Source organism: Sus scrofa, chromosome 10 (genome assembly GCF_054392235.1).
Source record: "Sus scrofa isolate SSC_HxYL_T2T_F1_AM1 chromosome 10, Sscrofa_HxYL_maternal_Yorkshire_Landrace_v2.0, whole genome shotgun sequence".
Classification (NCBI taxonomy): domain Eukaryota; kingdom Metazoa; phylum Chordata; class Mammalia; order Artiodactyla; family Suidae; genus Sus; species Sus scrofa.
The window spans coordinates 81,293,632-81,321,292 of record NC_139392.1 but is presented as its reverse complement, the minus strand read 5'-3'; the positions used below and the strand labels follow the sequence as shown (position 1 = coordinate 81,321,292).

Sequence of the window (27,661 nt, the reverse complement as noted above, 5' to 3'; positions counted from 1 at the left end):
GACCTCAGGGAGGAAGTCCATTTGAGATGGTAGAAGACAAGGCCACTCCAGCCACAACTGGTGCTTTACACCAGCAGTCTGGCAAGAATCCTGGGGGAAGCTCCGATATGAATCAAGGCAAGTGGCTGAGGCTTGGGAGGCACGCAGGCTGAGCAGATCTGGGACATGGCGTAAACTGTGTTCAATGCAGGCTCTACATAGTTGACTAAAATGATAGCATCTTAAAAGAAAGTACCCATTTGTCTTTCTGCAACAATCACACTAGCCTAAAATATAGTGACCAAAAAGCTTAGGTATGTTATTTCTAGTATAAATAAGTGGTTGTCAACTCAGGGTGATTTTTGCCTCCCCGGGGGCCTATGGCAACATCTAGAGGCATTTAGGATTGTCACAACTTGAGAGGGTGCTACTGGCATCTCGTGGGTGGAGGCCGGGGATGCTGTTAAACATCCTGGGGTACCAGGACCACCACCTTTCCAATAATTATTGCCCCAAAATGTCTTGGTAGAGAAACATTGATATAGACAATGGACCTAGTTGTCATCCCCCCCGCCCCCAATAGGGTTAATTTAATATTTGTAAAACAATTGAGGTAAAAAAAAAAATCTCACTTTCTGTCCCTTGGCAATTCTAGCTTTGTTGGACTTTCTAAAAGCTCCAGTGCCTTTGGCTACAGTCATGCCCAGGGCAAAAGGGGCCCAGGAGCTCTGGGGGCAGCTGCCAGAGAGTGATTGGGACAGATTTCACCTGGTTAGAAATGTACAAGGAGCCCTCTGCACAGGGAGGGTGGTCACACTTTGGTCTTTATTTCTTTCTCCTCTGTTGTGCATTTTTATGACTAAGACCAAGAATTTGGACTAGAATCATTAAGCCTCTGTAGTTCTGATAGTTTATGGCAAAGCATACATCTGTGAGCCTAAGCACCACTTACAGTAATTTTCCACTGGGAAAAAGGTGTACTGTTTTAGAAGCACACACATAAATCTGATATGATCCACGAGATGCATAAATTGAGGGCTTGTGGGGACATTAGTTAGAATCAATCTAACATGTATTTAAAATACTTTTATATACCACAATTTGAAGAACGCTCCCACAGTTTTTTGAATCATTTTTGTTATTTAAACAGATTAAACTATAATGAAATGAAAATGTAAAGTCCATAAGGGCAGGGATCTTCCTTTTCTTTATGGATGTATCCACTAAGCTTAGAATTATGCCTGGTTCATGTAGTAAATATTGTTGAAATATCATTTTCCTTCTGTAGTAGGAGAAATGGCAATGCTTATGAGAGGAATATACAAATACAGAAGTAATCAAAACTTAACTACCATTTTTCCCTCTTTTTGTCTGAGTTAATTAATATAACAGATTCATCAGGCCCATGAAAAGTCTGGTATCATTTCAAATTATTATCAACTGTTGGCCTTTGAAGTTCTTGAAATGGATATTCTTTCCTAATTCTCCTTAGATGTTTATATTTATGGACTCTAACAGACCTGGATTTGAGTCCTGGCTCTGCTTCACACAGCAGGGTAACTTGAGGAAATTTACTTGAACTTTCTAAGTCACAGTTCCCTCTTTTATAAAACCCACAGAATTAAATGAGTTAATAGAATTGGCTTGGTTTATTGCCTATAACAAACCATGTACTCAAAAATGTCAGCTACCATTAATATTTTACATGCTATTTAAAAATTGGACATATCAGATTTTATTATTTGAAGATATTTTGTCAGTTTATTATATTTGCTGCTAGTAGCACAGTCTTTTTTTTTTAAACTATTTTTCACGGGCGTTACATGTCTTAGTTGATTTTTTTTTCTTTAGGTAGAAATGGATCTTTTTTTTTCAATTTTTTAAACCAGAATCTTACTTTTGGCTCCTTAGACTTTAGCACGAGAAAATTATATTAAAAATAATATGGTTTTTATTAAAGATAATAATTGAGGCTTTACACACACACACAAACACACACACTCAGACTCAGACTCACCCCTGTGTCAACATATCCTTGTTGTGAAGTGAGAATTGACAAACCTCCTTGTCTGCCAATTTGATGACATGTGATGAACTTGGAACCAGAACTGGGCATTGAAAATTTCGTCCCAAACATTCACATGGAGTTCGAGAACCATTGGTCAATCACTGGAAACTCAGCAGGAACTAGAGCTTTGTGCAACTTTAACTCTCATTTCTTCTCTTTACATCTTCCTCTCTCCTGCCCTGACAGCTCTTCTCTGGATTTTACTCTCTTTGTCTGTTTTCCTCACACCCAGAATGAATTCTTTCCAGGCACACATGAAAAGGGGAAATAAATACTGTGTGTCTACTGAAATTCTGACTGTTTGAAAGTTTTTAGTTTTCTCCTATCTCACTCTTATTCTTACCTATGTTGTTGAATTATATCCTTCAAGATATATTACACTGTCGTGATGAAAATAAAATAATAATGTGGAAATCATTTCCTCATTGAAAATCATCAGAAAAAAATAGACATGTACAAAATAACCAAGACTGTGCAAACTGAATTTCTGCTATGGCTAACATTTTTTTAAAACAGACGAACAATAATTGTCCTAATTTATTAAGCATTTACTACATGCCACACATTAAAGCATGTACTTTACATGGATTATTTCATTAAACTCCCACAAGAAGCTGTAAATTACCTAACTTATAATTGAGGAAACTAAAGAATTCAAATGTTAAGTTACTTGTCCCAAGTCCTACAACTAGCAAGTTATAGAGCCAGGCAGACTCTTACCAGAATAAGGAATCATTTTATTTGTTTTTCAGTTTCCCACAGTGTAATTAAAAATATACAATTCTTGTATTTCAGTGACAGGAGAAAGCAAAGATTGGCTAGAATGAAATATCTCTCCCAACTTTAGAACCATAACCTACCCACTTTTCAAGCCTTTATTAATATTAAAAATACAGACTGCACACAATCAATTTAAGGGAATCAGAAAATTCATACTCCTAATTAGAACTTAAGATAGGAATTCATCATGGATTTTTGTGTCCTCTTTTTTTGGCTAAGAATCATTCCTTTACGGAAGCCTTCTTCTCAATAGTTTAGAAGGTATCTGGAAGTGGTACAGGGGGGCAAATCTCTTCTGTAGAGTTGATAGGAATAATCTACTCATGTGGCAGTTGTCTCAAAGATTCCTTTCAGACCGTTATTTTTCTAATTTGGGAAGTTTTTATCCATGGCTGGTGGCATGTTGCATAACAACTCAGGTTTTACACAGAGAATCAACAAAGACATCAGAAATGTCATACTTTAAATATATGCCTCTTCTCCATTCCCTTCAGGTGCTGGGCAAGCTTAAGGTAAAAGTATTATTATGGGGGTCAAATAAGACCCATAGGAATAGTTGTACAGGAATGGCATGTATCCATTGTATGCTGAATCGGTGAACCCACGGCCAATGGCTCATTATTAGAATACCTTAAAAATTGCCCATTTCTCCTCCCGAATTCTGAGCTTAGGTATTTTAAATGTATTTGTTGGGGAGGTGTCAGCTGTTGAGGGGCATTTCTTCATTGGGCTTGCCTGTTCTTTGACTTACTTAAACATGGCCTTGAAAGTATGAAATACTACTTCCCCTCCTTCTGTTTGCCTTTGAGCAACATGCAGTCAAGGCAGTCAGTCAGTCAGCTGGTCTCTTCGAGGAACAGATGCAGAAGTGGAGAAGGATGGGAGATAGGAATAGTAGCAAGAACCATTTGGTGCTGCTGATTTCTGAGGGCAATTCTTCAAGCGCAGAGCTCCCTAGTGATGGCTCTGGTCCCCTCATGTTATCTTCCTTTGCCACTCACTCCTCCTGTGGCACTTCATCCGCCAGCAGCCTCTGCCATGCCGTTCATCTGCTGTCTCCCACGGACTGCAGGCTCCTCAGGGTGGGCCATGTACCTCCTTTTTCAAAGTGAAATTCACTATACTTGTTGCAGGGCCAAGCACAAAATAGACTCTCAATAAATACTTCTTGAATAAATGAAAGAATGAATTCTCGAAACCACTCTTATTTTAACTTCAGGACTGCAGTTCTGTTCCATCAAATCAGGCATTTCTTTGAATTAGGCAACCATGACCTTGTAAAACTACAATATCTGATAAATTCAGAGACTCTCAGGTTAATGGGAATGACTTAATTTACATGGTCCTCTTCTCAACATCTAATTTGAATTAGCTGCACTGAAGAACTGTGAGTTTTAATTGAGGGTGGAGCGTACAGGGAAACATTTGGAAAGAAGGGAAGTGAGTAGTTTGGGGGATTGAGTATACTTTGGCTTGTAGAGTGATCCACTGGGGGACGAGGGGACAGAAGTTATCAGGATGAAGCTAGAAGCTACTAGGAGGGAAGAGAGATGGATAAATAGAAGTCTGAAGGACACAGGAGAAACTGCAAGGGAACCCAGGAAGTGGCATAAAATGCTTCACATCTTTCTTTTCCTTTTCTTGCTACTTTTTTTTCTTATTTGCAAGACTCATATTTTAGTTCATACTATTAATATGATATTTCAGACATATTATATGGGTCAAACAAGTTGTAGCGGGGTGATCCAAGGGCCTGTCACCATTCATCAAAGCCTTTCTATGGGAAATGCAAAGGATAACATTCTAGAATTTTGAGGAATCTTAGAAGTATTCCAACTCAATGGATTTTTTTTTTTTTTTTTTGTCTTTTTGCTATTTCTTGGGCCGCTCCCGCGGCATATGGAGGTTCCCAGGCTAGGGGTCTAATCGGAGCTGTAGCCACTGGCCTACGCCAGAGCCACAGCAACGCGGGATCCGAGCCGCGTCTGCAACCTACACCACAGCTCACGGCAACGCCGGATCGTTAACCCACTGAGCAAGGGCAGGGACCGAACCCGCAACCTCATGGTTCCTAGTCGGATTCGTTAACCACTGCGCCACGACGGGAACTCCTTTTGGTTTTTTTTTTTTTTTTTTTTTTTTTTTTTTTTGTCCCAACTCAATGGATTTTTAACTTTGATGCAGAAACCTTTCTCTGAAAGGAAATCTTGCTCGGAGGTGAAATGTGTCACACAAGTGTAGGTAACCACCCTACCTCCTCAGCCTTCTTCCCTCTCTCCCTCTCTCCCTCTCTCCCCCTCTCCCCCAGGTGGTCTGGCCTCTGCAGAGAGCTTGGGATTTGCAGTGCAGTTTGCAGTCAGTGATCTGACCACTTATGCTTATTTACTGGTGAAGGACATCCAGCGACATTTAGAAAGAGAGTGTTAGCAATGTAACCCTTTTGAGTCCCTATATTTCTGAAAAAGTGAGTTGCTTTCTTGGTACTGACCAGTAAGAGGAGATTAAGAACAAGTTAAGAACAGGCCAAGTCTGGTCACCAGGGCCGTGTGCTTGCTGAGCCACCAAGATTCTCTGGCCATAAGAACACCTGGCATGGTGTCTAACAAAGTGTCTGACACAGAAAAGACATTTAAATAAATGCTGTGGAATGAATGAAAAAAGTGAATGAGTGAGGCCTAAACATGCGATTAAAGGGGTATGTGGTGTTCCGGCTCTTTTTGGAAGTTGTTTGAGAATTGCCTACATTCAGAAAATAAACCAGTGACGGTCTTTATGGTTTAACTGAGTAATAAATGTGCTTGGAACCAAGCCCACTTCCCGCATTATTTCTGGCCTTGGGTAAAGGCATGGTTATGGACACACGCCATGGCCAGCCTACATCTGAGAGTCAGATTTACCCAATCTCCTTCACGTCCCTCCTGCATCCACATGATTGTCAGTCTGATACTTTTAATTTCTCAAGATTTCTTACATTTCTCCGATTCGTCCTGGCCCCCAAGTCACCTGGACCTTTCCTTCCTGGACTGTTTTAGTAGTTCCTTTAGTCTGTGGTGCCCTTTGCCCTTCTTTTTAGCTTTGCAATTTCTTACTCACCTTTCAACTCGGGGGCCAGGAAGAAGTGTGGGACCTTTCTTTCCTGGACTACTTGCTTTTTGCAGCGAACTCCTTACCGGCTCTGCTTCTTCCAGTCAGTGTCGTCTTGCTTCCTTCCTCTTCTTGCCTGAATGGTCTTCTCAAAAGTGCCACTTGGCCACCTCCTTGCGTAAAATTTGAATGTCTCCCTGGTCACTGTGAGATTGTCTGGAGCCCCTTAATTAGCACAGCATTCAAGCAACCTTTTCAGCCTTATGTCCTGCCACTCTGTTCTCAACTTGCCAGGAATTACCTGCATTTGCTTAATGCACTCTCCTCTCTCATAGGCATTCCTTGTTCCTTTAGTCTGTGGTGCCCTTTGCCCCTCTTTTCAGCTTTGCAATTTCTTACTCATCTTTCAAGCCTCAGTTCAAATGTCCAATCTTTCAACCTTTCTCACAGCAATGCTGACTCCCAGCACCCCCTCAGTTAGAGTTAGAGCACCTCTTTTACAGCTCTTCGAAATTCTAAGATAATTGGCTTCATGCTAATATCGCCCCTGGACTGTGAACTTGGTGCCAGAGACTCTTCCTTACTTACCAGGAAGCTATGTGGAGTCTGGGCTTTCAGATAGAGATGGATTAATTTGCGGATTGCTCAGATTGGTTTAGTAAATCAAGTTCATTTAAAACGCCTAGGGAAAAGCTAGCTGGTTTTCTTCAACTCTAAATATAGAACAGACAGATCTTCCTTGACTTACAATGGGGTTACATCCCTATAAACCCGTGTAAGTTGAAAATACCATTATGCTGAGAATGTGCTTGATACATCTAACCCACTGAGCATTATAGCTTAGCCTAGCCTGCCTTAAATATGCTCAGAACCCTTACATTAGGGTACAGTTTGGCAAAATCATCTAAAACAAAGCCTATTTTATAGTAAAATGTTAAATCGCGTGTAATTTATGGAATGCTGCCCTGAAAGAGAAGAAGAGAAGGGTTGTTTAGGTCCAGCACAGTTGTAAGTGTATCGGTGACCCACCGTTGTGATCATGTGGCTGCCTGGGAGCTGCAGCTCGTGCCCTGACCAGCATAACGAGAGAGTGTCATGCAGTGTATCCATGCACGAGGAAAAGATCACCAACTTCAAAATTCAAAGTACAGTTTCTCCTAAATGCATATCAATTTTGCACCATCATAAAGTCAAAAAGTCATAAGTTGAAATATTATAAGTTGGGGACCAGCAGTATATTAAATGATGATATTTAAAGATACTCAAACCTAGGAGTTCCCGTCGTGGCGCAGTGGTTAACGAATCCGACTAGGAACTGGGAGCATGCGGGTTCGATCCCTGGCCTTGCTCAGTGGGTTAAGGATCCAGCGTTGCCATGAGCTGTGGTGTAGGGCGCAGATGCAGCTCAGATCTGGCATTGCTGTGGCTGTGGCCGGAGGCTACAGCTCAGATTCGACCCCTAGCCTGGGAACCTCCATATGCCGCAGGAAGCGGCCCTAGAAAAAGGCAAAAAGACAAAAAGTAAATAAATAAATAAATAAATAATAAAGATACTCAAACCTAAATATGGGAGGGGATATTAAAGATGTTCCAGATGTGTTTTCCTTTATAGAACTTATAGTCAAGATATGAATAATGACTATAATAATTAATGCATAGCGTTGTCTGGCTTAAGAACATTTAATTCACAGTGTTACAATTCAACTAGCTTTGATTAAATAACTTTAATTATTTGTCTTCACTTCAAAGCTTATGGAATACTTTTTGCTTAGTCACATGGTATTTAGTATTTTAAAATAGTAATCCTATGTAAAAATATGTCATATGTGGAAATAGATATTTAGATTTATGTATTTATATATGATTATATAGTATTTATATAGTGTCCAACACAGATGAAGAGTTTTTGTGTAACATATGAGATTACATAAGCAACCCCATTCGAGCAGAAAGAAAGATTTTATACAGCCAATATTAGGTGAGTCATATTCTTTATTAAACACTTACTGTTTTCCAGGCACTGGAAATTCAATAGTTAACTGAAGAGCTGCAATAAAGATAGAAATAGAATCATGGGAACAAAGAGGATTCTTTTTCTTTGTGTCTTCTTTAAGAATTTGAATCGGCTCATTAGTCGTGAATGAGAACGTTTACTTGCTTTATATGTTGCCATTAAAGGCAAGTGTAATACCTACACTACACAACACCTATCCTACGGTGACTCATTTTTCTTCTCTTTTTTAACTCCGAACTTCCCAGTCAAGGAAAATGGAAGCAAATGGTGTCGGATCTATTTACACCCTGCCAAGAGTTGGCCAAGCTTCCTAGACTTACTGTAGGTTTGCACCCACTTTCTTTTAATTGCCCTTGGTCCCAGGGGCCCCGATCTCTTCTTCCTTCAGAATCTAGATTCCTTCAGAATCTAGCCGTTCTGAAACGGCTGCCAGCTGACATTGCATTATAGAAGCGTTTGCAGGGATGTGAGCTGTCTGGTGCCCCCCCCCCAATTTAAATCTGCTTTGAGAAATAGCAGAAGTGGGTGGTCAAGGGCTTCCTATAATCCTGCCGGAGTGGTTCCTGTTTTACATGCACTCTCCACTAGTTTTCTTTTTAAGGGACATGAATGAAGTAACAAATGGGAGCCGTTTTTTTTTCTTCTTCCACTTGTGCTTTTAGAGAAGAGGAGATGATATTTAGGATCTGCAATGAACCCGCCTTGCCCGTATTTGTGTCTTCATGTCATATTTCAATTTTTAGTGGCGTGTGAGATGCTAAGAATGTGAAGCTTGTGCTATTATGCTTGGGGTCCATTGTCTCCTACAGTTTTGTTTAGATGAGTCTTGGATCTTGGGTCGATGTTTGTGCAGAAGTTGTGTGGACAAAGATATCTGTGCAGATCCCAGTTCAAAACAGTATTTTAGTTCTGGGAATTGTTCTGAAACGGCTGCCAGCTGACATTGCATTATAGAAGCGTTTGCAGGGCTGGTTCACTGCGTGTAGCGTTTTACATTTGCCCCTTATGAACTGACAGCAGGGCTGCTTAGAAATCATATTTAACGTTGTGAGGAGCATCTTACCAGGTAGGACATCCTAGGATACAGATGTACATCCCTGCTCCACCCAGAACTGCCCAGGGGGAAGGCTAGCACGGCCTGCAGCACTTCCTTGTATGCTGTTTTGTTCAGATCTCTAACTTCAAGAATGACATTTTTGTTTTTATATTTTTCTTCAAAGAATGATTGAGTTAATGATTCAGTACCTGAAGGGAGCAAGAAATAGATCCCTTGGTTTAATTCAATATCTTTTTTTTTTTTTACATGTTGTTATGTCTCTCTGCAAAGGATGCTGTTTTGATATTTTCAAGAGAGCAGAGTCCAAGGATTTCTATAGGTTTTACATTAAAAATAAGCATTTTTTATTTGGTTTGAGATGAATGGCCATATGTTGGCTATGAGAGAAAGCAAAAACCTTTTATTCAAAAGGTATAGACCAAAGGTATTTTTCTTTTCTTTTTTTTTTTTTTTTGTCTTTCCTAGGGCCACACCTGCAACACATGGAGGTTCCCAGGCTAGGGGTCCAATCGGAGCTGTAGCTGCTGAACAGCACCATAGCCACAGCAATGTGGGATCCAAGCCGCTTCCCACTTGCTTCTGCAGCCTACACCACAGCTCACAGCAATGCCAGAGCCTTAACCCACTGAGCGAGGCCAGGGATCGAACCTGCAACCTCATGGTTCCTAGCCAGATTTGTTAACCACTAAGCCATGATGGGAACTCGGAGGAGAATAATATTGGGCCTGCTAAATATTTGATTTAAATATGATAATTCATAAAATATATGTTGGAGCTTTGACCAATTCAAACTAATTTTCCACACACAAATAATACAGCACATTATTTTCTTAAGAGAGGGACTGAAATAAATGAAGTGAAATAAAATGCCATTTGTGATAAATCTGGGAAGATATTTTCATTTGAATGTGAGAAAAAAGCTTTCATGCTAATTAATCATATTTTTGTTTCCAGGACTAAAATAGGCACCTATCTTAGCTAAAATCAGCAGACAATCTTAGGTGATATTTGAAAATAGCACTTGTAAACCTCTATTAGTATCCTGACTTCAATTAGATTTTGTCTACTGATTTAAATGTATCTTCTTTAAGAGCATTTGAAGTAAATATCCCCACATAAATTTTAGTTGCTAAAAAATTTATTGTAACGTTTTATTGTTTATGGATATTTTATGCATTTGATTGATTTGATATATTAACTTCATAATAATTATAAATTCTGTCATATGGCTTTGTGCTTAACATCATGTTGACGGGCAGGGTAGCTTGTGCTCAGAGTTGGATGTGCTCATATGCTTTGCTTGCACTAGAGAGGAAATGGTATAAGTACATTTGGTCGGCCAGACCAATGGTTTTCTGCAAAAGGCAAGTTATACTTTTGCCTTAACATCCTTATGACGTGTATGTCAAATGCTGTTTTTTTCTTAAGCCCCATATTCTTTCTGAACCTAAACAATCTGAACATCAAAAAAGAGAACAATTTGAAGGAGTGCTTTTTACAAAATAATGTCTTTCCGCCAGTGCTAAACATTTTCATTGAAAGTGCTGATGAGATGTTGATTTTTGGAAAAATGGGGAAAACAGACCTTGGATGAGAATGAACTAATTCATTTAATTATGCTTACAGTGATTATTCATCGAACAATTATTATAAGCATCGTGCTAAGCAATGAAGATGCAATCATGACTAGGATACAGAGCTTTCCAAGGAGAGTACAGACAAGTAGACTAGATAACTAAGTAAACATATTCTTCAGGAGAGTAGGCAAAGAACTCAGGAAGGAGTTGACATAGGGGAGACACCTAGTGTAGGTTTAAAGGGTGAGTCAAGAGGGACTTCCTGGAGGAGGTGATCTCTCGCCTGCTTTAAGAAGGGTAAATGAAGGGGAAGCCAGCAGGAGAGACACTCCTGGCAGTGAGGGTGAGTTTCATCAGTGCCCTGAGGAGATAGGATGATGCTTGGGAAGAAAGGCCAGGGTTCAGTGTGGCTGGAGGAGATTGTTGAAGAGGGCATAGAGAGGTAGCACTCATTTTTCTTTAGTTTTACCAGCAAGATTATAGTTTTTATGACTCTCTCAGTGTTGTGTTCCATGTAGATGCAATGTGGATTAAAAAAAGAGGGGGTAGGTCTAGTTAGGAGGGCCGTGGTTCCTCTGAAAGTTGGGTCAGCTCTGACAACCTCAGGGGCTCTTTACCTGTGGTCAGAGTTCAAGCTGCGCAATGGAAAGATACTCTCCTGGGTACTTGTGCACCATAGGGAACTTGTTTACACTCTGGGTTAAATTCTTTGGCTTTCTTTTGCGCCTACGAATTCAGAAGGCTGATGGAAAAACTTACCTCTTTTTTAGTCTTATGAAATGTATTTTCCCAGAGGTGAAATGGAGCTGTGCTTCACTTTGCAAATTTAGAAAAAAAAGCTTTTATATGCTCTGAAGGTCCTGCCTTCTCGTTATTGGAATGAATGGACCAAAAGATATCCTCTTTGGTTTTGTATGGTTAAGGCTTTCTTGCATCATTATCATTTCCTTTCCCACTTTTCTGCCCTTTATCATTCCAAAATACAGCAGGGAGGGAAAAAAAAAAATCTCTAAAAGACCTCCAAGTCCTTGGAAATCCCCTTGGAAATTCTTATTGAAGGTTATTACTTTCTGTTTCAGCCTTGGTCTTCTAGGAAGCTCTATAAAGAATTGAAACGTTTAAAAAAAGAGAACACTCAGAAACGACAAACCATTTAGCAGTAGTAAGCATAGGGCGGGTTTTCACAGTTGCTTAACACATCTCAGGAAGTTCGCAGATCGAACTTCCAGCTGCCGGACACATGCTGAACCCCTACACATGGATGCCCTGAAGCCCCCCTCCCTCTGTTTCCCAGCAGGTAAACGGTGTCTGTTCCCAGGCTGCTGGTTACTGTCATGTCAGCCATTCCAAAGATGCTTGCACACTCCTGCCAGCTCCACGAATCACACCTTCCTTGTTTACACTTCATTGCCAGTGGGGAAAAAACAATTATTGGAATGTCCTCATTGTGAAAATCATCTTGCTGAGCTTTGTAGTTTCCTTGGCTTTTAGGTGATTAAAATAAGAGGAAAGGAGGTGAAATTTCCTAGATACACTGGGCAGAAAGATAATCACCTATGCAGTTTCTGGGTGATCTAAAATGTGGGAATGATGACCAGGGTGGAAATAAAATTCCATCGAAGGAAATCCAGGGAAAACATATAGTTAGTACCTAATGTATCTTTGAAGCCCCAAAGGAGTGACCATATGGACTTTGTTTGATTGTTGCCAATATTAGTAAACTAAATTCTTATGAAATCTTGTAAACATCAACATTAAAAACTAATATACGATCTCAACTGGTTTATTTAGTTAGTTAGCTTTGCTTTTTGGGGCCACACCTGCAGCATATGGTCGTTCACAGGCTAGAGGTCAAATCAGAGCTACAGCTGCCGGCCTACACCGCAGCCACAGCAACGTGGGATCTGGGGATCCGAGCCTCATCTGTGGTCTTCACCACAGCTCACAGCAACGCAGGATCCCCGACCCACTGAGCGAGGCCAGGGATTGAACTAGTCGGATTCCTTTCCGCTGTGCCCACCATGGGAACTCCCTCAACGGGGTTTAAACTTACCTGTAAATGTGTTACATTGAGAAATTAAAACTGTTGTTTAGAGTTTTAGAATCTGTTCAAATATACTTGGTGTTTTTATATGGAGATTGGAAAAATCTTATTCAGATTGTCCTCATGAGCATAAAAATAAAGGAGATGCCTGGTACTGAGGATGTCCTCACATCTTTCCCAAACTTGATACAGTCTCGAAAGTAAAAACTGGTGTCTGTGCAGGATCTGAATTTAATGTAGTCTATCCATTTTCTGATGATAAAATTTCCTTCAAAATTTCAAAGCTGTGCTATTAAAAGACAATATACAAACATCACTATTTATTCCTACTTAAGTAATTGCCCAGTTAATAGCTGGTACAACAAACAAACAAAAAACAAAAACAAAAACAAAAAAACCCACTATTGAATTAAGAAAAAGCACCCCATTTACTTACCGGAGCAACTTCATTATCCTAAAAATAATGTTTGTAGTGTTTTTACTTATCAGCCTAATTTTTTTTTACCTTGACACTTTATTCTTCTTCAAATATTAGTTCATTTTATTTATTTTATTATATTATTATTATTATTTTTTAAATGGCTGCACCCACAGCATATGAAAGTTCCCAGACCAGGGATTGAATCCAAGCCACAGCTGCAAGCTATGCTATAGCTGCGGTGACTCTGGGATCCTTTAACCCATTGCATCTGGCTGGGGATAGAACCCCCGCCTCTGAAGTGATCTGAGCTGCTGCAGTCAGGTTCTTAACCCACTGCACCACAGCAGGAACTCCCTGAAATATTTTGGCAAAGCATAGCAATTGTATAGGAACACCAGGATGAAGCATATTTATGGTTAATTCAAAAGTTTTAATGAGAAACTGCAAATCTTGTGTTAAAACATGTAAGATATTTTTGTTCCAGTTTATTTTCCTGTCAACATTTGCTTATACCCCTTGGTAATTTTTAATTATATGCTAGCACCTTATCCTGTAGATTACTACAAATAGATTCGGATAAATTCACAGAGGCATGTTAGTTGGAGAACTTGGGGCTCAAGATTTGGCTATAACCCTTTCTACCTTTAGAAACTGTGAACAAGTTAATTTATCTAAACCTACATTCTTCTTATTTGTGTAAAATATTAATGATGCTTGGAGGATTAAATGAGAGTAATCAATATAGTTAGTTATGATATCACTTTTTAATGTTAACTTTAAAATATTTAATTAATTACTATTTTATTACTTTTATTATATAGTAGTATTTAATTATCTATATTGTTTAATTTTTACTGGGTTTAATGTAATAGGAATGCATTATATTTGTGAACATCCTAATTATGCTAGAGACACATCTATGCTATTGTTTAGAAAACAAGCAAACATATATTTTAAAATTCATGGTGGAGGAATATGAAATAATGCAGTGGTCATCAAAATATTTAGTAAGATGTGAGCATGCCATTAGGTGTTGTTTTATAAAAGCATGCCTAGTGGTTTTGGGCATCTCTTGAAACACCAAGAGATCAAAGATAAATGAAATACACATGAGTTTAAAATAAAGGTAATTTCTGGTGAGACATGACCACCAGAGGAATGATGAGAGAAAAGCCAGGAGGCTCATTAAAGGGAATAATGATTGCTTGACAAGTTTCTGCACAAATGAGGCAAAGGAATAAACCTGGGGGGGAAGGAGGGGAGTCTTATCCAAATAACTATTACAAAATTATTTAAATTAATGAGGTGCCATGGAATAGGACCAAAATTAAGAGAAGATAGGAAGGAGTAAAAATGCACTTCATAAGGAAAATGCTGAAACTACTAGAGCATTTCAGTAAAATTTCTCTCAAAACATGGTTGAAGGTGATAAATGAACTGAAGTCTGTAGAATGCTTCCTGGCCTTAATAAGCACAAACTTAACACTAGCTGCTGTGCTGCTACTCCTACTTGTATTTCAGCTTCTCCTCCTGTTATTAAACACCGTGTTTGGTGGCCGAACTGGCGTGGCGTTAGGCTCAGATGAGGAGGGAGAATCTGTCCTGTAGACACGTTGGCTGCTCCCTGTGCTCTGGGTTCTGCGTTCACTGCTGCTTACGTGTTATCTCAACACAGGAGCCCTATGAGGTAGGGGGCTGTTCTTGTCTCCTTTGTGTAGGTGAACACGGAGACTTAGTTTGAGTTGCCCGAGTGCAGAGCTGGGATGTGAATCACCATTAGGATCTGATTCTATGCTTTTTCACAGTGAGGGATTTCAAATAAGAGGGAGGGCAAGGCGAGATGCTCCTGGAAACTCGAACATCATAGGACTGAGCATCCTAAAGAGAGAAAGGACAGCAAAGAAATAGATAGTAACAGCACCATAATTTTTCCCAAAGAATTAGGACCTTATCAAGAAAATAGTTCACATATATGCAGAGAGATTCATGAAGACATAGTCATTCTTTTAACCTCATTATTTTGACAAGGAGATGCATCATAGCCTGAAACGCTCTATTACAGGACAAATAGAAAGGTAATCAAAAAGCAGAAGACAGATTCACAGCATTGCGACAGTGTCCGTTTGTACCAGAGTGACACATTTTGTTTATCACAATGTATCCTTTCTTTGATTCTTTGAACTAAAAGTTTGTGTTCAGGTATAATCTTATCATTGGGGACTGTCTGAACATTCCCTACTTAATTATAAATGCTACACTCCCAATATCCTTTCCCTTCTCCAGTTTCCCCATGGCCCTTGTCTTCCAGCATAACGCATAGCACATAACTAACTTATGTATTGTTTGTTATGTCACCTTTCTTTATTGTGGGCAGGCATTTCTGTCTGTTTTCTTCACACCTGCATCGGCAGGGCTTAGATGCATGCTTGGCACATATTAGGCATGTAATAAATATTTGTTGAACAGATGAAAACCTTCTCAGGGATAATTAAGCTGAACTGTTCATTTATAACAATGGGTGAGTTATTTTTCTTCAGAAACGCAGGAATTTCCTGGACCATTAGCCATAAGATAGTCCAGAAAGTGAATGAAGTCATCTGTGAAGGGAACTCAGATGAAGTCGGGGAGAAATTGCATAATATGGCCAAGCCAACGCCTTCCCTGAAGTTCAGTCCTATAATGCCAAGCACCCAGATGTCAAGAAAACACTGACAGCAGGTGTGGGGAGGTCACAAATGGATCACTAACCCGGATAGTGGTGACAGTCCTCTTAGAGGAGAGAATAGGCCAGAGGAACGTCTAAACCTGGTAGGAATGAAAATTGGGACAGTGAATGTTTGGCTTCATAAAGAGAATCAGCCGAGCACAGAGATGGTGTCAAGTCTTCAGTTCTTTGTCACAAGAACATCCTGTACTTGGGTCTGTGTTTTGTAGATGTGCCCTTAAATGCCTAGCAAAGTTCTCTGAAACATTTCGACATTGGCTTAGCTCAACTGAGTAGAAGAATGTCTCAGCCACACCTAGACAAATGTGGTCTGGGGCACTGGAATGCTCCAGAGGTAGCAGGGGGAGGGAGAGGGGCCAGGGGCAGGGAGAGGGGCAGTTGGGAAATAGGGTGGAGTGAGGGGGGCTGCTGGGCAGGGCGTTAGGAAGAAGCTGGGAGCAGTGAGCTGGGAGCTTGGGAAACGTCCATGGTCTTCCCCCAGGACGTGCTCCAGTTCTGAGGCTCTGGAGTCACGGGACATAGATTTTCTCTGGGCTAAGTCAACCCAAATGTCAGGAACTTCATTTTGTTGCAGGCTGGGAAATACTTTTGCACTTTCACTGGGTCTGCCTGAAGGTCACCAGCATGCGGGAAGGAGGCTGGGACTGCTCTGTTACCTCCCTCTGTCCACATGTCTAATCTTTATGCTGATTCAAATGATTGCACAAACTCCCCACAGAACATGTTGGCTGTTTACACGACACCCAAGAGTTGTTTTGACAGAAAACCTCCTAATAGAGCAATAGGGTTGTTACTGGCTCAAAACAAGGGTGTTCCTGCAGTATTTTTATCACGTGTGCCAGAGTGCACCGTAGCTCCGTGCTGGAGTTCCCAGAGTTCTTTGCTGCAGTGAGGAGGGTGGAGTGAGCCCAGAGAAGTGTCTGGAACAATAAAGCTTTGCTCTGTGGAGAGCTGCTGATTCTGTGCTTACTTAGTGTATTGCACACCTTGCAGAGTTGTATGCTTGTTTTGTTTTCTCTTTTGTAGAAGATCTTTCTAGACTTGGAGGTAATGTGGATCCAACACTGCTTCCCACTAGTAGGGAATCACTTCTTTAATCCATTGTTTTTCACTGATCCGTACACTTGCAGTAGTCCTGGTGTGGACCCAAAACATTTATCAAAAAAACAAACAGGAGTTCCCGTCGTGGCGCAGTGGTTAGCAAATCCGACTAGGAACCATGAGGTTGCGGGTTCGGTCCCTGCCCTTGCTCAGTGGGTTAAGGATCCGGCGTTGCCGTGAGCTGTGGTGTAGGTTGCAGACGCGGCTCGGATCCCGCGTTGCTGTGGCCCTGGCGTAGGCCGGTGGCTACAGCTCCGATTCGACCCCTAGCCTGGGAACCTCCATATGCCGCAGGAGCGGCCCAAGAAATAGCAAACAAACAAACAAACAAAACTCGACAATGTATAAAATCGCTCTATCATTAAACATTATAAGAAATGCCATTTCATTTCTTTGGTATCACAAAGATCTATGTCCACTGCAAAATGGGATGAGGGGTGGGGGGGGCATATGGTGTTTTGCACTGCTTTAAATGATCTACGTTGGAAAAGGTTTGAGAGTTAGTTCTTGGAACCAACTTGCAGTTCTCATGAGGATACACAATAAAGGCAATAAAGGATCTGTTGGGTTGCTTTTTTTTTTTTTTTTTCTTTTAAATCATGGAACCAGGTATCCACATTCTTCAAATTTCAGACCTGCCTGTGGGTAGCCAAGAAAAAGGCAAAGAAAGAGGAGAACACGTGGTGGGACAAATGTGTAAAACTTTTCCTACTAGCTTAGAAAGGAGCATAATCCAGTAAATGGCTGGTTCGCAGAGTTGAGCACATGGATTATGCTTGTTGATGATTATCTCTGCTTCCAGTGAAACCAGTAAAAAGAGTGGCCCTGTCCGTGGGTCTGAAGATGAGTGGCATTTTCAGGGACAGTGGCAGAAAAATGGCATGAAGCGAAGTGAAAACCATGGGGAGCGTTTAAGATAAAATCTTTTCTTCTGTTTAGAAATAATTTATCTTAGGCAAATACAGTACAAAATTTTTTGAAGCCACTGAATCTCCTCTTACTGGTCAGTACCAAGAAAGCAACTCACTTTTTCAGAAATATAGGGACTCAAAAGGGTTACATTGCTAACGCTCTCTTTCCTGCCCTACTTGTTTTCACAGCCTCAGTTATTGACTCTTCAACCTGTTTGATATAAAAGGCTTTGTAACAAGTAGAAATTGCCCTCAGAGAACTGTACATCCAAGACAGATACGTAAGACACCGAAAACTCAAAATACAGGGTGGGAGTTCCATCATGGCTCAGCAGAAACAATCTGACTAGCATCCATGAGGATCCGGGTTCTATCCCTGGCCTTGCTCAGTGGGTTAGGGATCTGGCGTTGCTGTGAGCTGTGGTGTAGGTCGCAGATGTGGCTTAGATCTGGCAGTGCTATGGCTGTGGTGTAGGCCAGCAGCTCCAGCTCCGATTCAACCCCGAGACTGCTAACCTCCATATGATGCAGGTGTGGCCCTAAAAAGACAAAAAAAATAAAAAAATAAAAAAATTTAAAAAATATGGTTTTCTTGCTGTGCAAAAGCTTGTCATTTTGATGAGGTCCCATTGGTTTATTTTTGCTTTTATTTATGTTGCTTTGGGAGACTGACCTGAGAAAACATTTGTAAGGTTGATAACAGAGAATGTTTTGCCTATATCCTCTTCTAGGAGTTTAATGGTGCCTTGTCTTAGATTTAAGTCTTTAAGCCATTTTGAGTTTATTTTTGTGCATGGTGCGAGGGTGTGTTCCAGTTTCATGGATTTACATTCAGCTGTCTAGTCACTTATGATGGAGCATGATAATGTGAGAAAAAAGAATGTATACATGTATATATAACTGGGTCACCTTGCTGTACAGTAGAAAATGGACAAAACATGTAAAGCCGCTATAATGGAAAAAATAAAAATCATTATTAAAAAAAAAAAAACCCACATGGCGCTGTGTGCCAGGTGCTGGAGAACAGGTGTGCATTATTTAGGGGTTCAGCAAGCCAGGTGCAAAGAGGGGAGTTTGCTTTTGGGGATATGGGGCAAGACTAGACAAAGCCTCCTTGAAAGAAATACCACTTGAAATGGGCATGGAAAGATGCCTATGATGTGGCTGAGCTGGAGGGGGGTGGGGGCATGTTCCAGGTAAAGGGAATGCAAGGCTAGAGAAACACAGTGCTTGTCTGGGGAACTGGGGAAGGCCGCCTCTATGGTGATTGAAGTTAGGGGGTTTGTGAGAGGCGAGGCTGGGAATGTTCATTGGCACAGTGTTTGGAGGTTCGTGAGCCAGGCTAAGGAATTTAAACTTCGTGCGATCTGGGAGAGTAACTGTCAGAAATGTTGGGGAGGGAATGAATGGTTGAAATGACTTCTCCGACACCTTCTAACAGGGCTACCCTTTGAGCCAATCATATTATTCCAGTGACACATTTCAGACCGAAGGTCCAAAAATGACATCAGAAAGCCAGAGCAGTTCCCAGGTGCTTCATATCACATGCACAGCCTGTGCTTCTGTGGGATTTGACATGGGAAGCGGTGTACAGGGCAGAGCTGTGTGCCATGTTTGTTCTTTAGTTAACTTTAGAGGATGTAGCCGTGGTGGGAAATAATAGGAAAGAAATGCTGAATGTAGTCAGTGGATCTTGTTTGGTTTCATTCATTAATCGTGTCATGAAAAATAAATAACCGGAAGTTCTTACTTAACATCATGGAGATAAAAGAATAATGTGTGTGTGTGTTTAAGAAAGAACAATCTGAGAGACTAAAAAGGGATGATGTTAGTTTTTAGAAATATTTTAAGCAATAAATTTATTTATTTTTTGGTCATGGCCACAGCATGTGAAAGTTCCAAGGCCAGGGATTGAACTCATGCCACAGCAGTGACAATGCTGAGTCTCAACCGCTAGGCCACCAGGGAACCTCTAAGCAATAAATTTAAACACCAAGTTAAGTTTAAGTCAGCTAACAACATTGGTAATCAATAGTCGTGGGGTAGTAAGATGTCCAAAATTTGTCAAAGAAATGAATAAGAAGAGCAGTATAAATAAAAGTACTGTGTGGTGTGTGTGTTTGTGTGTGTTCACAAGCTAAACAGCGTTCAGTCTCTTCCCAGAATGCTTAGCTGAGTGCAAATAGGATTTAGAGTTCTTGCTGTGAACTTGTGTTTTATAGTGGAGATGGAAATACAAGTTAATGTAAGTGATTCAACTTTTCTAAGAAATCAACAACAAAATTTCCTTAAACTGTATGATTTCCTTCAAGCTAAAACAAAATTTGAATTTGAGAATCAGAGACATGAGAGATTTTGTCATCTCTCTCCTGGTCCATGTCATGTAAAATATGGGGCATTTTAATTAAGAGACAAAAGCTCAGCATGTTGATTTTCTTGCTATATGCAGAAGTACTCTGCAGATTTACTCCTGAAATGTTTGGTAACCTTTTGCCTTTGACAATGACAACAAAAATCTAAGCATTTGCTTGGAGCTTTTTCTTCTGATGAACTCCACAAAGTTAGATGGTAATCAGGGGTAGGGATTATGAGTCCAAACACTAGTCTGTAACTGATCCTTCCCCCTTTCTTATTTTCAAGTCTTATTTGCACTATGCTTCTGGAAGAGTGGGAAAGGAACCAGAAAGGAAACAAACAAAAACTCACAAACAATCCTATAAAATTGGATTGTGATGATCATTGTGCAACTATAAATGTAATAAATTCATTGAGTAATAAAAAAATACATAGGTTAGGAGGGAGGGGTTTAGGATTCCAGAGTAAGAGATCTTTTCCATTTGTGGCAAAATGAGTTTTGCTAACTTTAGAAGATTATTTTGAAACCAATAAGAAAAACTTGTGCATCAAGATTTGAAAATCTTCATAGAAACTAGGTATTTTCCCCAGCTCGACTGTGATAAAACGTGTACACAACTGTGATGTCTGGTTTCTCAACCAATATTGTGTTGTAGGTCTCGTGTCCTCTTTAAAAGGAAAAGATTTTTAAAAACAGTTCTTGAAAAGCATCACAGGATCTGAATAGTTATGACAGAATCACTCCTGAGTGTGTCTAGTTATAGCAGCCACATATATCAGGTTCTTTTTTCCATTTTAATTCTAAAGTGTTTCTCGGATTCTTGATTATGACATTATCTCTTGGCAGATAGAAGTATTTCTGCCTCTAACAACTGTTCACTGTTGTCAGGTTAAATATTATCTTCTGGCTAGGTTACAGGAGTGAAATTCTGATTTTTCATCAGTGATTACATTTCAGGCACTTACAAAATCACATAAAACGTGTATTTCATCTTTTGATAATTAAATTAATATTAGCCATAGGTTGCCCAAATTAAAAGAAACCTAAAAAACAAGTAATTTTATTTAACATGCAAATTCGATCAAACATGTTGTGAAGATGACCTCAAAAGTTGTTTGAGTCCCACGGAATATAAAAAGATTGAAATCTATGGAGATAAAATGACATTAGCAGTGTTCTGATTAAAAATCTATACATGACTAAAATCAGGCAGAAGGAGAGAAAGAGAGATAAGTGACTTCTCCCCGCATGCATATAATAGTATCAGAACTGAGACTACACCAAACTTTCCTGGGTTACCATTATTTCTTTTACATTGCATTCAAATCCACCTGTATAGGTCATTGCCCAGGAAAGTTATTCTCTATTCCTTCCAGAGTAATACAGTTTTTAGTTGGACACCTGGCGTCCTAGCTAGTGATGGATTTTTTTTCTCATTCACCTACGCCTCCAGGTATGAGCCTGTGATTAGGTTTTTGCCAGTCATAGAAATGATGTTTGCAGTACCTGCATTGTTGCCTAGCATACTGCTTCCTCTCCATGAGGGCTGGCATGGAGATCACATAACCCAGCTTCAACTAGGAATTTAAGGATCAGGCCCTAGTGGAGCGATAAAGTGGAAAGGAGCCAGGTGATGACTGAGTGACTTCATATTGTCTGCTGCCGATTTCTATTGCAGTGATCAAAGTATATTCTGTAAAGCGTTGCTGTGTTTTCCTTCCTCTTCCTCGGTCTTCAGCAGGCATTAACATGAGTGTAAGAATGTATCCTACTGAACATAATGCCAGCAAATGCCTCGGGATGGGAGGAGCTTAAAGCAGCCTCAGGTTTAACAAGATAACTACTTTAACAAGATACTACTACCTAAATCAACCTTGCCTTTTTGGGAGGATGCCTTGGAGAAAATGAGTAGCAAAGATATTTAGAGTGGGGTTGAGCAAGAAAGACTTTGTCAAAGACTTAAAAATAAGTTAGAATTACTGCTTAATAAGTTATATGTTTTGTACTTTTTACAAAGTATTATCTATATGATATGTAAATATAAATACTGGGGAAAATCACATGAGCAGCACGTATACTTTTCATCAGATTTTTGAAATTTTATTATTCATGGTCCTATTTCTTATCAAAATGAAAGGCTAGAATTATATTATTTCCCCACTGCATAACTGGTTTTGAATTATTTACATCTTAAAGAATTTCTTTAAAATATACATTTAGACTATTTAACTTTACAAGTGCTCTTTCCTACATCTTAGATTTAAAAGGCATGTTTTTTTTTAAAAGGGCATAAACATTTAAAAAATTTTGAGAATTCCATATCACATCAGTAAATAGCGGTCTGAGTCACATTTAAGTAGAATAACTTTTCTGGGAATGATAGAATTCCCAAAGAAAACCTATAGTTAACTATAGTGCTCAATTCTAGGCAATTTTTTTAGACTATGTAACGTGTTCATTGACATTTGGATGACTTAATCCGTCAGTGAGCTCTCCTTACCCCCAACAGTTAATTGAAGCTAAAGTGGTTGAAAGTCTTTCTGATTTATTAATTGTACTGCATAGTTTTCACAGCTCAATTTGTTTTTATTGCCCAGGCAAATTATTTTGTGTCTTTATTTTTCTGCTGGTATTTTTCAGTTTCAAATTACCCTGTCATCGTTCACACATTAGAGAGGATGTATAAAATGAACTCTGGCTTTTTCTGGGTGTCATGCTATTTTGAAATGGCTCTCAATAAGCATTTTGACTTTGTTTCAGAATTAATAGGAACCTTGTACTTGCATGGTAAATAGCATGGGGAAGCTTGAACAGAGGGCTTCTCCCCAACAAAGGTAGAGGATGTTTCCTTTTTATTGTATTGTCTAATTTTAAACTTTCTTAGTTTTTATTGATGCCACTGCCTCAGGCATGCTGACTGGTCTTTAAAGTCAGTGAGCTATTCTTATCTCTGCCAATAGTATTAGCCAGTGAATCATTGCAGAATCTGGGGATTCAGACTTCTTGGGCACCTGTAATGAAAAAACATAAGATTCCTTCATTTAAGGGATTAAAGCAATAAGAGGACAGCTAATTAGAACTCTGAGAATTACAACTTTGCAGAACCCCGTTAAGAATAAAATGCAAAGCATAGCTTGATTACGCTTGAAATTTTTAGACTCTCATTAGCAGTGATAACCTACAAAATATTGTGTGAGTATCATAGTGCTGGACTTATATGATGCATCCAGCCAAGGTTTGCTGATCAATAGGCAATTTGTTATCCATCTAGACTCTCTAGATGCCATTTTGTGTGAATTCAGCAATCCATGAATTTTGTATCTCTATGTGTAAATATATATATCAAATGATTCTATTTATTTATTAAATTTTATATGCCCGTTATGCACTAGATATTCTGCCAGGTGCTTGCATTTTAACAAATATAGATGTCTAGTGATTTATCTGTAAGACATGTTACTATTTGAAACTTTCTTTGTCCATTCAACTCTTTTAGTATTGTATAGGGTAAGTCTCTTGGGTACTGAAAAAACTCACGGCTGCCATGAAAGTAGTTTAGACACCATGTTATTTACAAGCACCAAAGGCCACTCACTCAATTGTGAGCAAAACATTTTTTTTGGGGGGGGGGCTTAAAGAGAATATAAACAAATTATGGGTTTACTGAATTACTTTTGCCAAACATCTTCCGAAAGATACATTGCCATCACATGGGTCTGTGGATGCAGGTGAAGGAGAGGATAAAAGATAAAAGGATAAAGGATAGAACAGATAGAATTGTACACAGAATAAGTAAGCCAACACTTTAGAAGCTGAAGTGTACGCTAGAAATGCAGAGGTTGAAGCCAGCACATCTGGTCAGAGAAATTATAGTATTTTCATGGTTGAGATGCCAAGAGAAGGGTCACCCTGGAAGGATATCCCATGGAATCAGTAGAAGTATTAAAAAAAAAAAAAGAAAAGAAAAGGTGTTAATGCTGTTAAAGACAAGAAGCATCCAGTGCCTGTTTTGTGGGAAGGGAGAACATTATCAAAGGTATTGTTCTGGGAAATTGGGAGGTGTATTTGGCAAATAACAATTAGTTCAGAATTGTGGACTGTAGTGTAGACATAGGGGTGGGGTGAGGGACTCTGAGGAGATGAGCCACTCCATGGTCATTTTGTAGAAGGCCTCACATTTCCAGCTGAGGAGGTTATACTTACGTCACACAGTGAGACTCCACTGAAGGCATAAGATTAGAAACATGCAGTAAAAGGGCATTTAGAAGCCCTAACTTAGCTGTGTTCTCTGAGAAAGTGAAAATAGGACACCAATTTGGAACTTGCTGTAGGTATTACAAGGGACAAGTAAGTAGTGCAAGATCGTGGCTGACCTGCCTCTGATTTTCAGCGCCAGTAAGTCAATTTAGTACACTTGACCATAAGAATATTTGGAAACCCTTAAGCTAGGGGATTTTTCTTTCTTCTGTTGTTGTGCAAAAACAAACAAACAAACAAAAAACAAACAAAAAACCAGCCAAACAAAAAAAAAAAAACCTTCTTATGGAGAGTCTGAAACAAATATTCAGTTGCATTGATTCATGTGGACTGAAATTATACTGGAAAAGCAGAATCACTCTGCTTAAGAAACCACAATGTGAGATAAGACTTTTAGACTTTATTTAAGGATAAAATGTGTAGGCGTGGTTTCAAAACATTAAAAACGCAATGTGATAATCAGCTCTTTAAAGTTTGGGTGAGCACTGTTTTGAAAGTATGTTAACAATTTTTTGTTTTTATGTTTTTGGTATTCTGTAACATCTATTACATGGCCGACTTGAATAATGATTTTTAAAAATTCTTTTCTATTCGAAATCAATGGGAAAAGTATTGTTGATTATATTTATTCTTAAAACCCATTATTTATATTGGTAATGTTGCATGCAGTGTGTCAGGCAGAGCAGGGGGATTTTGGAATTCTCCAAAATTTTCAGCTCCTTCTACTGTGACTCTCATCTCTGACTAGACCTTGTGCCCCAATCAACTCATACTAGTACTTTAATGCTTCTACCTTCTTTCATGCTGTTGTTACCCCTGGAATGTTCTTTCTCTCTCTCAATTTCTGCTTCTTTAAGAACTGTTTACAACACTAAAATACTAAAAATCAGCAAAATAATTTTATTTATTTATTTATTTATTTATTTTTGTCTTTTTAGGGCCCCACCCACAGCATATGGAGTTTCCCAGGCTAGGGGTCTAATTGGAGCTACAGCTGCCAGCCTACACCACAGCCACAGCAACACCAGATCTGAGCCACGTCTGCAACCTATACCACAGCTCATGGCAATGCCGGATCCTTAACCCACTGAGCGCGGCCAGGGATTCAACCCACAACCTCATGGTTCCTAGTCAGATTCATTTCCCCTGCACCACGATGGGAACTCCAGCAAAATAATTTTTAAAATAACCTCATATACTTGTAGTTTTTAGGAGTTTTCAAAACTCTTTCCTATCAATTATTTAATTTCTATAACAATCTCATGAGATCCAGAATATTATGTTTACACAAGAGTAATTTAAATTGAAGTTGTTCTTGGGACTTCCTGTTGTGGTTTAGCAGAAACCAACCCAACTAGTATCCTTAAGGATGCAGGTTCGATCTCTGGACTCGCTCAGTGGGTTAAGGATCTAGCGTTGCTGTGGACTGTGGTGTAGGTCACAGATACCACTTGGATCCTGGGTTGCTGTAGCTGTGGTTTAGGCCAGCAGCCGTAGCTCCCATTGGACCCTAGTCTGAGAACTTCCATATGCCACACCTGTGGCCCTAAAAAGCCAAAAAAATAAAAATAAATAAAGTTGTTCTTAAATCAACTCTGGACCTGCTTAAGCCTTCAAATGAGTTGAGCTTTTTTCCCGTTGCACCACGAAGGGAACTCCCTAAAACCTAGTTCAGATTGACTCCAGAGTAAGGCAGTTCTTTATCAGTGTTGCCGGCCTTCTTCTGTAGATAGATATTGTGAAGTAATGGTAGAGTTAAATCAGTGAATCACATACAATAGTGTGAAGTCTTATAAATCCCAATATTAAATTCTGCACTTGGATTCAAAGAAACAGTGATGATCAAGTGGATGAGATGTGGATAAACAGTAGCATATGTTAAGACATTTGCTTAATGTAAGTTCAATATTAGTCAACACTGTGCCAAGGCCAGCTGAGACTCCCCCTGGACCAGTGTTAAAAGAAGCACAACAGTAAGAACAAATAAGATGAGAGCCTCATTTTATATTGGTTGCCTGTGTTTGAGTCCTGGTTTCTTGGTTCATTTTACACTTTAAGGAAATGAAAATTTATTAAGGAAAAAAAAAGTAGAAAGTTAAAAATGTTTGGCTTATAAAGAATGGTGAAAAGACAGGAAGGTGTTTCACCGTTATGAGAAAGCCTGGTTGGTCATGATAGATATAAAAAACTTGGCCTTCTTTTTTCAGTATATAGATGTATTTTGTTCAGATTTAAAATCCATAGCATGAAACTCAAAACCAAAAATTATCATGTTCTGCCTGATTGACTTCTTGTAACTTACTCTTTGTCCTACATGAGTATGAATGCTTTACCTCTACAGGCTGGTTATTTGCTATGAGGTGGAAGAAAAGAATGCTGAGAACTCATTTACCCCCCCCCCTTTTTTTTTTGGTTTAGAACATAGCAGTATTTTAAATAGTGCTCCTTGGGATCAATATTTTAGTTTCCCTTTCCTGCAATTTTTTTTCCTTTTCTTTTTTTTTTAATTTCAGACTTGAACACAATCACAGGGATTAAGAAAGGATAATGACAATTAAAATTCAGTTCAACCAACAGGCTTTAAATTCTATGTGTGTCTCCGTCATCCAGCTTCTCCCTTCTCAGACCTGGCAGTGCTGCAGAAGCTCATTTCTGTCTAGATCACTGATGCTCAAACATAGGAGCATCTATCTCAGGATCCCTTGAAACTTTCAAAAATTATCGAGGACCCTGTAATTTGTTTATTGTGAGTTACGGCTCTCGATATTTACTTTGTTGGAAGTTAAAAGTGGATTTAAGATGTTTACCTAATAATCCATTTTAAAATAATAAACCCACTCCCTGTGTACATAAATACCATTTTTTTTTGTATGGAAATAATACTATATTCCTGAAAACAAAAAACTCAGTAGGAAGAGTGGCAATGTATTTCCCATTTTTGTAAATTTCTTCAGTTCAGCTTAACAGAAGATGGCTAGATTTGTCCATCGGCTTCAGAACTCAGTCTCTTAACACTATTACACATCATATATCCCCTAGAAAATTCCACTGTGGACTCATGATAGAATGGGGGTGAAAAGACGAATACATTTGACCCTTGAACCACACAGATTCGAACTGCACAGGTCCACTTAACATGCAGATTTTTAAAAAGAAATATATTGGAAAAAACTGGGGGGATTTTTGACAGCTTGAAAAAACTCATATATGAACCAGGGAACCTGGAAATATTGATAAAAATTAAGAAAAAGTTATGTTGTGAAAGCATAAAATAGGCAGATATACAT

General features: G+C 39.3%; 1 protein-coding gene and 2 long non-coding RNA genes across 3 annotated transcripts in view; 2 read left to right on the top strand and 1 right to left on the bottom strand.

Moving 5' to 3' along the window:
• Window positions 1–27,661, top strand: part of PLXDC2 (plexin domain containing 2) — a 416,197-nt gene that overhangs the window by 36,046 nt on the left and 352,490 nt on the right. The window lies entirely within an intron of this gene.
• Window positions 435–7,467, bottom strand: LOC146399558 (uncharacterized). Its single transcript, XR_014818064.1, has 2 exons — window positions 4,986–7,467; window positions 435–4,663 (listed from the first exon to the last, which is right to left on the bottom strand). It is a non-coding gene; the product is annotated as an uncharacterized LOC146399558 (long non-coding RNA).
• Window positions 5,488–11,665, top strand: LOC146399557 (uncharacterized). The gene is made up of 2 exons (XR_014818066.1): window positions 5,488–7,185; window positions 9,471–11,665. It is a non-coding gene; the product is annotated as an uncharacterized LOC146399557 (long non-coding RNA).